This window comes from Dama dama, chromosome 4, assembly GCF_033118175.1.
Source record: "Dama dama isolate Ldn47 chromosome 4, ASM3311817v1, whole genome shotgun sequence".
NCBI lineage: Eukaryota > Metazoa > Chordata > Mammalia > Artiodactyla > Cervidae > Dama > Dama dama.
This window is the reverse complement of record NC_083684.1, coordinates 29,413,300-29,422,868: the sequence shown is the minus strand read 5'-3', so window position 1 is coordinate 29,422,868 and position 9,569 is coordinate 29,413,300. Positions and strand designations below refer to the sequence as shown.

The 9,569-nt window shown below is 45.4% G+C and overlaps 1 non-coding gene across 1 annotated transcript; it reads right to left on the bottom strand.

Moving 5' to 3' along the window:
• Positions 1-8,542: 8,542 nt before the first annotated feature.
• Positions 8,543-8,614, bottom strand: TRNAG-GCC (transfer RNA glycine (anticodon GCC)). Its single transcript has one exon. It is a non-coding gene; the product is annotated as a tRNA-Gly (tRNA).
• Positions 8,615-9,569: the final 955 nt, after the last annotated feature.

Here is a 9,569-nt window from a genome sequence, read left to right as displayed (position 1 = left end):
TTTCATGGCTTTGGCTGAATTCAGGCTTTGGTTTCCATTCAAAATGCCAACTCCTTGGTCTTTTTGCTGTGATATTCAAATTCCTTCTGTGTTTCATCCATTGTGCCTCAGGGTAAATGAATTGATTTGGGCAAGGAGAGTGTGGATAAGAATAAATAATAGGAGAAATAAGAATAACAACAGCAATATCTGCTTCCCAGGTGGCTCCGATGGTAAAGAATCCACCTGCCAATGCAGGAAACACAGGAGACACGAGGTCGATCTTGTGATATTTGTCAAGGAGTACATCAAGGCTGTGTATTGTCACTCTGCTTATTTAACTTATACGCAGAGTACATCATGCAAAATACCAGACTGGATGAAGCACAAGCTGGAATCAAGATTGCCGAGAGAAATATCAATAACCTCAGATATGCAGATAACACCACCCTTATGGCAGAAAGTGAAGAGGAACTGGACAGCCTCTTGATGAAAGTTAAAGAGGAGAGTGAAAAAGCTGGCTTAAAACTCAGCTTTCAAAAGACTAAGATTATGGCATCTGGTCCCATCACTTCATGGCAAAAAGATGGGGAAACAATGGAAACAGTGACAGAGTTTACTTTCTTGGGCTCCAAAATCACAGCAGATGGTGACTATAGCCATGAAATTAAAAGATGCTTGCTCCTTGGAAGAAAAGCTATGACAAACCTAGACAGCATATTAAAAAGCAGACATTACTTCGCCAACAAAGGTCCATCTAGTCAAAGCTATGGTTTTTCCAGTAATCATGTATGGATGTGAGAGTTGGACCATAAAGAAGGCTGAGCATTGAAGAATTGATGCTTTTGAACTGTGGTGTTGGAGAAGACTCTTGAGAGTCCTTTGGACTGCAAGGAGATCAAACCACTTAATCCTAATGGAAATCAGTCCTGAATATTCACTGGAAGGACTGATGCTGGAGCTGAAACTTTGGCCACCTCATGCGAAGAACTGACTTCTTGGAAAAGACCCTGATGCTGGGAAAGATTGAAGGCAGGAGGAGAAGGCGACGACAGAGGATGAGATGGTTGGATGGCATCACTGACTCAATGGACATGAGTTTGAGCAAGCTTTGGAGAAGGTGAAGGACAGGGAAGCCTGGCGTGCTGCAGTCCATGGGATCACAAAGAGTCAGACACGACTGAGTGACTGAACTGCAACAACAACTATATCCTGTGTTGACTCTGTGCTGGTCTCAGCAGAGACTTGTCATGAGCTGTGAGAGGTACAAGAGAAGAAAAGAGAAATCGTGGGTCCTTCAGAACAAACATGGGCTTCCCTGGTGGCTCAGGCTCTAAAGAATCTGCCTACAATGCAGGAGACACAGGAGACACAGGTTTGATTCCTGGGTCGGGAAGATCCCCTGGAGAAGAGAACAGCTACCCACTCCAGTGTTCTTGCCTGGGAAATCCCACGGACGGAGGAGCCTGGTGGGCTACAGTCCATGGGATCAAAAAGGGTTGGACATGACTGAGTGACTATCATTTTCAGTGACCTCTGCTCAAAACCAGGAGAGTCACAAGTGTTAGTTGCTCAGTTGTGTTTGACACTTTGCAACCTCGTGGGCTGTAGCCTGCCAGGCTCCTCTGTCCATGGGATTCTCCAGGCACAAATACTGGAGTGGGTTTGCCATTCCCTTCTCCAGAGGATCTTCCCATCTGAGGGATCGAACCTGGGTCTCCTGCATTGCAGGGGGATTCTTTACTGTCTGAGCCACCAGGGAACCCCGGGAAGCTTTCACATAAAACCCTGTATTTCCAACTTGCTTGAAGAGGTGACAGGAGGGAATTTACTGGCAGTCTAGGGTTAGGACTCTGATCTTTCACTGCGGAGGGCCCGGGTTTGATCCGTGGTCAGGGAACCATGATCCTGCAAGCCTTGCAGCATGGCAAAAAATAAAATAAAATAAAATAAAATAAAGAACAGGTGGAAGGGCCAGCCTTTCCCCACAATGCCACTGGCATGCACCCCTGGGGTGACTCTGAGCCATCCTCGCCCTTTTGGAAGGGGCCTGCCCTCTGCATTCTGGCCGGGTCCTCACTGCTGTTGGAGCCACAACCCAAGATCAGCCAAGGATACAGAAGATTCAGACAATCCTCTTTCAATAGCGGGGTGGGGGGCCCTCGGCAGCCCATGGAGTCCTAAGGTCACTCCTGGGACCCTCTGTCTCCCTCGGGCCCACTGCCTGTCACTCCCACGGATCTGTGGAATACTAACAGCTGCTGCTACTTGTGGGCCGTCTCCCCCACCCTCCAGCATCAGCTCACACCACTGTCTCGATAGCTCTGGGCGAGGGTTATACTGTCCACTTACAGATGAAAAGACAGAGGGATCAACATACTCTGTGCCTCACCCAACACCACGCCCTTAGGAAGTGCCGAGGCCAGACCCGAGAACTACCCTTGACCATCGTCTATGCGTCAGTCCGCAGAGGTGACTGGGGCAGGAGACCCCCGACCTGGTCCAGGTTTGAAAGAAGGGAGATGGGAGGAGAACTAAGGGAGTCAGAGACAGGAAAGCCCCGAATGAGAGTCAATGAAGGATGGGAGGAGCTTTCCGATTGTTTGGTTCATTGCTCTTGTGTTCTCCATGGAGGAAATGGGGGAGGTGGTGGCTTCAATGACACCCAGTAGGTTTGGAATAGAGGACTGCGTCATCATTGTCAGAGTAGGGGCCTGAGTCTGGAACCTACTACCTCCACTCTGGACTTTGCCATTTAATAGCTCAGTTCGTAAAGAATCCACCTGCAATGCAGGAGACCCTGGTTCATTTCCTGGGTCAGGAAAATTCGCTGGAGAAGGGATAGGCTACCCACTCCAGTATTCTTGGGCTTCCTTTTTGGCTCAGCTGGTAAGGAATCCACCTGCAGTGTGGGAGACCTGGGTTCAGTCCTTGGGTTGGGAAGATCCCCTGCAGAAGGGAAAGGCTACCCACTTCAGTATTCTGGCCTGGAGAATTCCATGGACTGTATAGTCCATAGGGTTGCAAAGAGTCGGAGACAACTGAGAGACTTTCACTTTCACTTTCCCTCTGCAGCGTCTTTAACTTGCTTGGCTGGAAGGAGAAGAATGTCCATTTGTCTGTCCATCCATCCATGCCTGGGTCTTTGTTCTTTGGCCCCCCTCCTCCAGAGCCTGTGGGTGATCTTTCCACACAACACGTTCCCTCTTTGGACTTTGAGAAGTAAAAACCCAGCTGCCACTGCTGTGCACCCATACTTAAGCCTGGAAGAAAGTTAAAATTCAGCTGGAGAGGTGCCTAGTGAGACAGAAGCCTAGATTAAAAAAAAAAGAAAAGGATTTCAAGCAAGAGGAAAAAATAAAGAAGCAAGACTTAAAATGTCCTGTGAAATGGAGAGCACTGGGCCCCCGGCGAAAACGTCCTCGGGAGATGACTCCTTTAGAAAGCGGTGAGTTTTGTGTGAGCACAGATGCATTTTGTTTTCCTAGGAGGAATCGATGATTAAATTATCAGAAACCAAGCTCAAAACCAGGCTGCCTGCATCTTCCCCCAGCCGTCCCCAGTGTCTCCTGCTTATGAGGTGCCAGCTTTATCTCGGAAGCTTTAGTTTAAATGCCCAACATATCTTATTAATGAAAGTAATAAGCTGTTGTTTATATATGTCATAATGGGGAATATGACTATTTAATATAAATCTGACATTTAAATTCCGCTTAGTTCTGAGATGTGGACGATATCAAGGCATAACTCTTTACCCTGGAGTAAAAACTCCCTGGGTCTGCATTTTCCAGCATTGAAGTTTTCAAAGTAATCAGGTTCCTTTTTTTTTTTTTCTTTCCAGAGGAACCAAATTGTGAAGACATCTGTTCTGTTATTAATTTCACATAAATCTTAAGCTCCTCAAGGCCAGAAATGAGGCTTCATTCACGTTGAATTAATGAAACATGATTGTAAGTCCCTCGCATGGAAATTCTGTCACACAATTCTGAGCTGCTTAGTGCCCTGAGTAATCTCAGAAACTGCCAGGGGACAGCCACATCAAATCCGCCCTCCCCTCCCGCCGCCACCCGAAAACAATATCTGAAAATATCACAACACTAACTATATCCTGGAAGATTAATAGCAGATGAAAATTTCTGGGAAATGAATCAGCCTTTCTCGGTAAAGGATACAAATATCCTGGGCGAAAGCAGATTGCACTGTGTAACAGCTCTTTGGATACAGTTTAATAACTGTGCCCGGGGAGACCCTCCGTATGCCTGAAAGGAGTGGGGGGTGTCCGGGGATGCTTTGCAGTGAGGTCTTTGGGGAGCATGTTAGAGACATGGTTTAAATCTAGGTGGCATAGGTTTGAGATGGGAAACCTGGGCTGGCCGGAGCATGATATATGTGTGGGTATGAGACTGCATGCGTTTATGTGTGTGTGTATATGAGCGTGTATGAGTGGATGAACGTGTGTGTGTGTGTGTGTGTGTGTGCAATGAAGTTTGTGCAAGTGTGTATGAAAATGTGTGCACTGTTTTTGTGAGTGTGTGTGAAAGTATTGTGTGGGTGTCTGTGCGTATGAATGTGGGTGAATTTGGGTGTCAGAGTGTGTATGATTTTGTGTGTGCATGGGTCCACGCTTTTGGTGTAAGGGTGAGGATATGCATATAGAGTATGTCTGTAGGAGTTGGCATTTGTGTTGTATGTGTGAGCGTAAATGGTGCACGTGGGTGCCTGGAGAGAGCATGTATGTGTGTAGGTGTGTGAGTTTGTACAAGTGTGTACATAGGAAAGCTCTCTGGATGGACATGAATCCATTGGTAGGACAGCCATCTCAGTAGCTCTGCACCGTCTTGCACCCGCCTGAGTTCTTCTTGAAAGGAACTTGCTTCGGGGTTTTGCGTGTGTGGGGCATGATTTTTTGTGAAATAACTGAGATTTGCCAGCAGAAAGATTGTCTGGAGGGAGATAGGGAAGGGGGAGCCTGAGATTTCTTAATCAAACTTCTTCCAAGAGTTATTTTTGGTCTTCCGCTGAGCTGGGACCCAAAAAAAGAATCTGCATACGATATTTACATCTCAAATCTTCAGAGCCTCATTAGCTTTGATATTTATTTATTTGCAAAAAAGGAATTTAAATCAAACAGAGAGGCTCCAAAGCAAAAACCTTTGAATGCAGGGCAAAATTAATTAAAACAGGCAGCCGATGGGTAGAGTGGAATACAATAGAACTTGGAGAAAAGACAATGAAAACTAATTAGACTCGGATGGGAAAAAAATCCTTTCTTGTTTTAGTGGTCATCTATTGGTAATGAACTGATATTGGAAGTAAAGATTAGAATTTGAAATCCTGTTTTTCTAGAAGTTTCCCTCTTCATTTCTCTAAGGCTCTGATTGTCCAAACTAAGCCAATCAAATGACTGGAAGTCATGTTTATTATGTTTTGGAGCCAACAGTCTAGTCTGTATCAGCAACCGACCCCCTAATAGCAAGTAGGTAGAATAAAGAGACAACCGAACGCAAGGGATGTTGAATTCCCAAGAGTCAGCGTTAACCCAAGTAGTGGAACCAATTTGTATATATGAGCAGATACAGTCCCAGCTACATTTTTGCCTCTGGATAGTTTGAGGCTTTATTTCACCATCCAGGCTTTGTAGATCTGTGAAAAACATTTCAATCCACCCAGTGGAAAAACCCTTGACCAACAATATAAGAAAGACTTTTAGCTTTGTTTAGCATAAGACTGAATCAAGGGGTCCCGCTTTCTTGTAGGGAGTTCTTTTGAACGAAATGATCAGTTAGTCTTTATGCATTTTGTCCTTCTGTATTATGCAACAGCACAAGCATACAACTGTCACAGGGGGACAATTCCATGCATAGCCAGCCTGTCACAAAGTTTTAAAGTTGGCCACATGTGTCTTTGGCAAGTCCTAGGTCCCCTTTCAGCTTCGTTTAGAATCTCCTTTCTACCACCCTGCTGCCTCCTCAAATCCAGTGCCTACGTCTCTCTGGATGACCCTGGGTCATTTCCTGTTAAAGAGAGTGGGCTTTGAGGAACACCATGATAAACAGTAGTTCAATTTTAAAAAAATGGTGAATGCTAATGGGGAAATTTTAGGCTTTGTGGCAGTTGGATGAAAGGGATATTTTTGAACAAAAAAAAAAAAAATCTTTCCAATGATTCCTCAAAACAGTTCTCCTCCAATGCATAGAGATGGCCTTGTTCAGATAAGTCAGTAAATAAAACCAGATCTCAGTTTTCCTCTGTGTAAAGTGGAAGGAATTGAATTGGAACTTAAAGAGTGATCTTTAAGATTTCTTAAAGCCAGTATAATTAGTGACTCTAGCACACACACACATATGTTTTCCAATACTTTGGTCACCTGATGTGAAGAACTGACTCATTAGAAAAGACCCTGATGCTAGGAAAGATTGAAGGTAGGAGGAGAAGGGGACAACAGAGGATGAGATGGTTGGTTGGCATCACTGACTCAATGGACATGAGTTTGAGCAAGCTCAGGGAGTTGGTGATGGACAGGGAAGCCTGTTGTGCTGTAGTCCATGGGGTTGCAAAGAGTCAGACATGACTGAGTGACTGAACTGAACTGTCTGACACTACAATATGGGCCAATCAGAAAGAACTCCAAGCGAAGCCCTTGTCTGTGCCAGCTACTCATTGCAAGACGAGAAAAGGTGAGGGTCTGGGGGAGGCACAGGAAGCCAGGATGGCTGGCAAGATGGAGAGGGGCATGTGTTAGTCCCTCAGTCGTGTCCAACTCTTCGAGACCCCATGGACCATAGCCTACCAGGCTCCTCTGTCTATGGAATTCTCTAGACAAGAATAATGGAGTGGGAAGCCATTCCCAGGAAAGAACTGCCTGCAATGCAGGAGACCCAGGTTCGATCTCTAGGTCGGGAAGATCCTCTGGAGAAGGGAATGGCTACTCACTCCAGTATTCTTGCCTGAAGAATCCCCATGGACAGAGGAGCCTGGAAGACTGCAGTGCACGGGGTCACAAAGAGCTGGACATGCCTGAATGACTAAGCACACACATATCACCAGGGAAGCCCTATTTATCACCTGGCTTGGGGAGGGTTTCATTTTTAAATGACCAGGACAAGCTGGACCACACACCATATCTGGATCTGGTTGAACATCACCCATGATATTCAATCTCCAAATTCTGCTGAGGACAACAATGAAGCTCTGGGAGGTCAAGTAACCTTCTCAAGGACAACCCACTAGGCAGTGACAGGCCTGAACTGGAAGCCAGGTTAAGTCTTTAAGACTTCAAAGTTCCACACCCTTAACCACCATGCTGACCGCAGAGATGTCTGTAAGCTGAATTCAGTTAAGTTCCAGGCTGGCCCAGAGTTTCTTTCCCAAGATCCCAAGGAGACATTGCAGGATCCAGTTTGAGTTAAGGTAGAGCTGCCAGATTTAGCAAATAAAAAATACAGGATGCTCAGTTAAATTTGAATTTCAGATAAACAACCATAATACTTTTGCATATTTTAGCATATTGCATAGCACAGTTATAATAAAGGATTATTCATCACTGATCTGAAATTCAAATTTAACTGGACATCCTGTATTTTATCTGGCAAATCTAAGTGGTGGGTGAGGGAATAGACAGAGGGATGCCAAGACATTTCAATTCAGAAAGATTTTCTTTTCTAGGCACTCCCTTCGCAGAGGTTGCTAGGTCTCAGGGCAGTAGGAATCCTTCTAACCTCACCCCTTGTACCTTCTTGATTCTGAAGTCAAAACGCTAGGCCAGAGGGTCATCTAAGCTATAACACTGCCTCTTCTGGTCCTCTCTCCACACAAAAATGCAGAACCCACAGCACAGTGGCTTGGCTTTGAAGCCCGGGAACATGGTCCACCAGGCATGTCCTCCTCTCTGAAGCACATGGAAACTATTCCCTTCCAGAAGGTCTTCATGGTTAGTCTGCTGTGAGTCTTGGTGTTTCAGCTGCAGTTATAATTTCTGTAGCACCCACCACCCCCGCCCCCCTGCCCCAACTCAGATGGTATTTATTAGAATACATTGCTTTTGAAAAGAAAACTGCATCTTAATTAAAGGTTGGCTATCCAAAGCCTGTTTGCAGATGAGAAAAATTAAACAACTACTATGAACAGGGCCGTGAGTCTCCTGTTGGTTAAAACCTCATCCACACGCTGAGGCTCTCCCATGTTTCGGGCCATCCCCTCATCTTCATCAGATGCTGTGTGTATGACAAATAGAAATGAACCACAGGGCTAAAAAGAGCAGCTTTCAGAGCAAAAATGGGCTTGTCTTCTATTTTAATAATTCCCCTTCATGGGCTGCAGCCCAAACACAGTGCCTGGGGTGTGGGTGGGGGTGGGGTTATTGAAGGTTGTTTGTGCTGGGTCTTCCTTGCTCTGTGGGCTTTCTCTAGTTGCAGCGAGCAGGGGCTACACTCTAGTTGTGGTGCACGGGCTTCTCGTTGTGGTGTCATCTCAGGCTCCAAGGGTGTGTGGGTTTCAGTTGTTGCAGCACATGGGCTTAGTAGTTGTAACTCAGGAGCTCAGTTACTCTGCAGCATGTGGAATCTTCCCAGACCAGGGATCGAACCTGTGTCTCCTGCATTGGCAGGCAGATTCTTTACCACTGAGACACCTGGGAAGCCCAGGGAAGGTTGTTTGATGTCCAGAAATCGGCCCCACTGTGCACCCCAGTGGACTGGAAACTGACCCACTGGTGTGCATAGTAGTTTCTGAGATTAGGTGGAGGCTGGAAGAATCTGGCCTTTGTCTCACTTCTGAACCAAGATGGACTTAAGCTGGTGGAGAATAAAAACACCCCTTCTCTGGGGGGCTTCTTAATTTGAGTTCTGCGGGGCAGAAGCTGCCTGAAGGATTCCTGGAGGAGAATTCAGGGAGTCTGTGAACTTAGATGGGAAAAATGTATATACCCATGCCCTCCTCTAGGGGAGCTTCCTGACCCAGGGATCGAACTCAGGTCTCCTGCACTGCAGGCAGATTCTTTACCATCTGAGCCCCCAGGAAAGCCTGTATACACACACATACACTCTCCCTCTCTCACACACAGACATTTATTTTTTTCTAACTTCCAATTGAAAGTTAGCATTTCCTCCAATTCTGAATGTAGGTAACAAACCATGACTGGTTTGGCACTGCATGTGGCTTTTGTCATCAACAGAAATCACAGATATTTAATATCATATTATAGTTGCTCCAGGATATCTTAAAATGGACTCATTACTATCTTGGAAATTAAAATAACTGTTAGATCCACTTCTATATCTTGTTATTTAAAGGTTAATAGAAGCACATGAATTCTTATATCTTTAAACTTATTTGAATAGCTGTCCTTTAATATGATTTTTTCTTTGTAATCCTATTTTAAAATTTTATGCCTTTAAACACATTATCTGTAGGAAACCTTGAAGACTTCACATTAAGTGAAATAAGCCAGTCACAAAAGGACAAACACTGTATGATTCTACCTATCTAAGATACCCAGAGTAGTTGACTTCACAGAGACAGAAAGTAGGATGCTGGTTGCCAGGTGCTGGCGGGAGGGGGAACGGGTTTGATGGGTACAGAGTTTCAGTTTG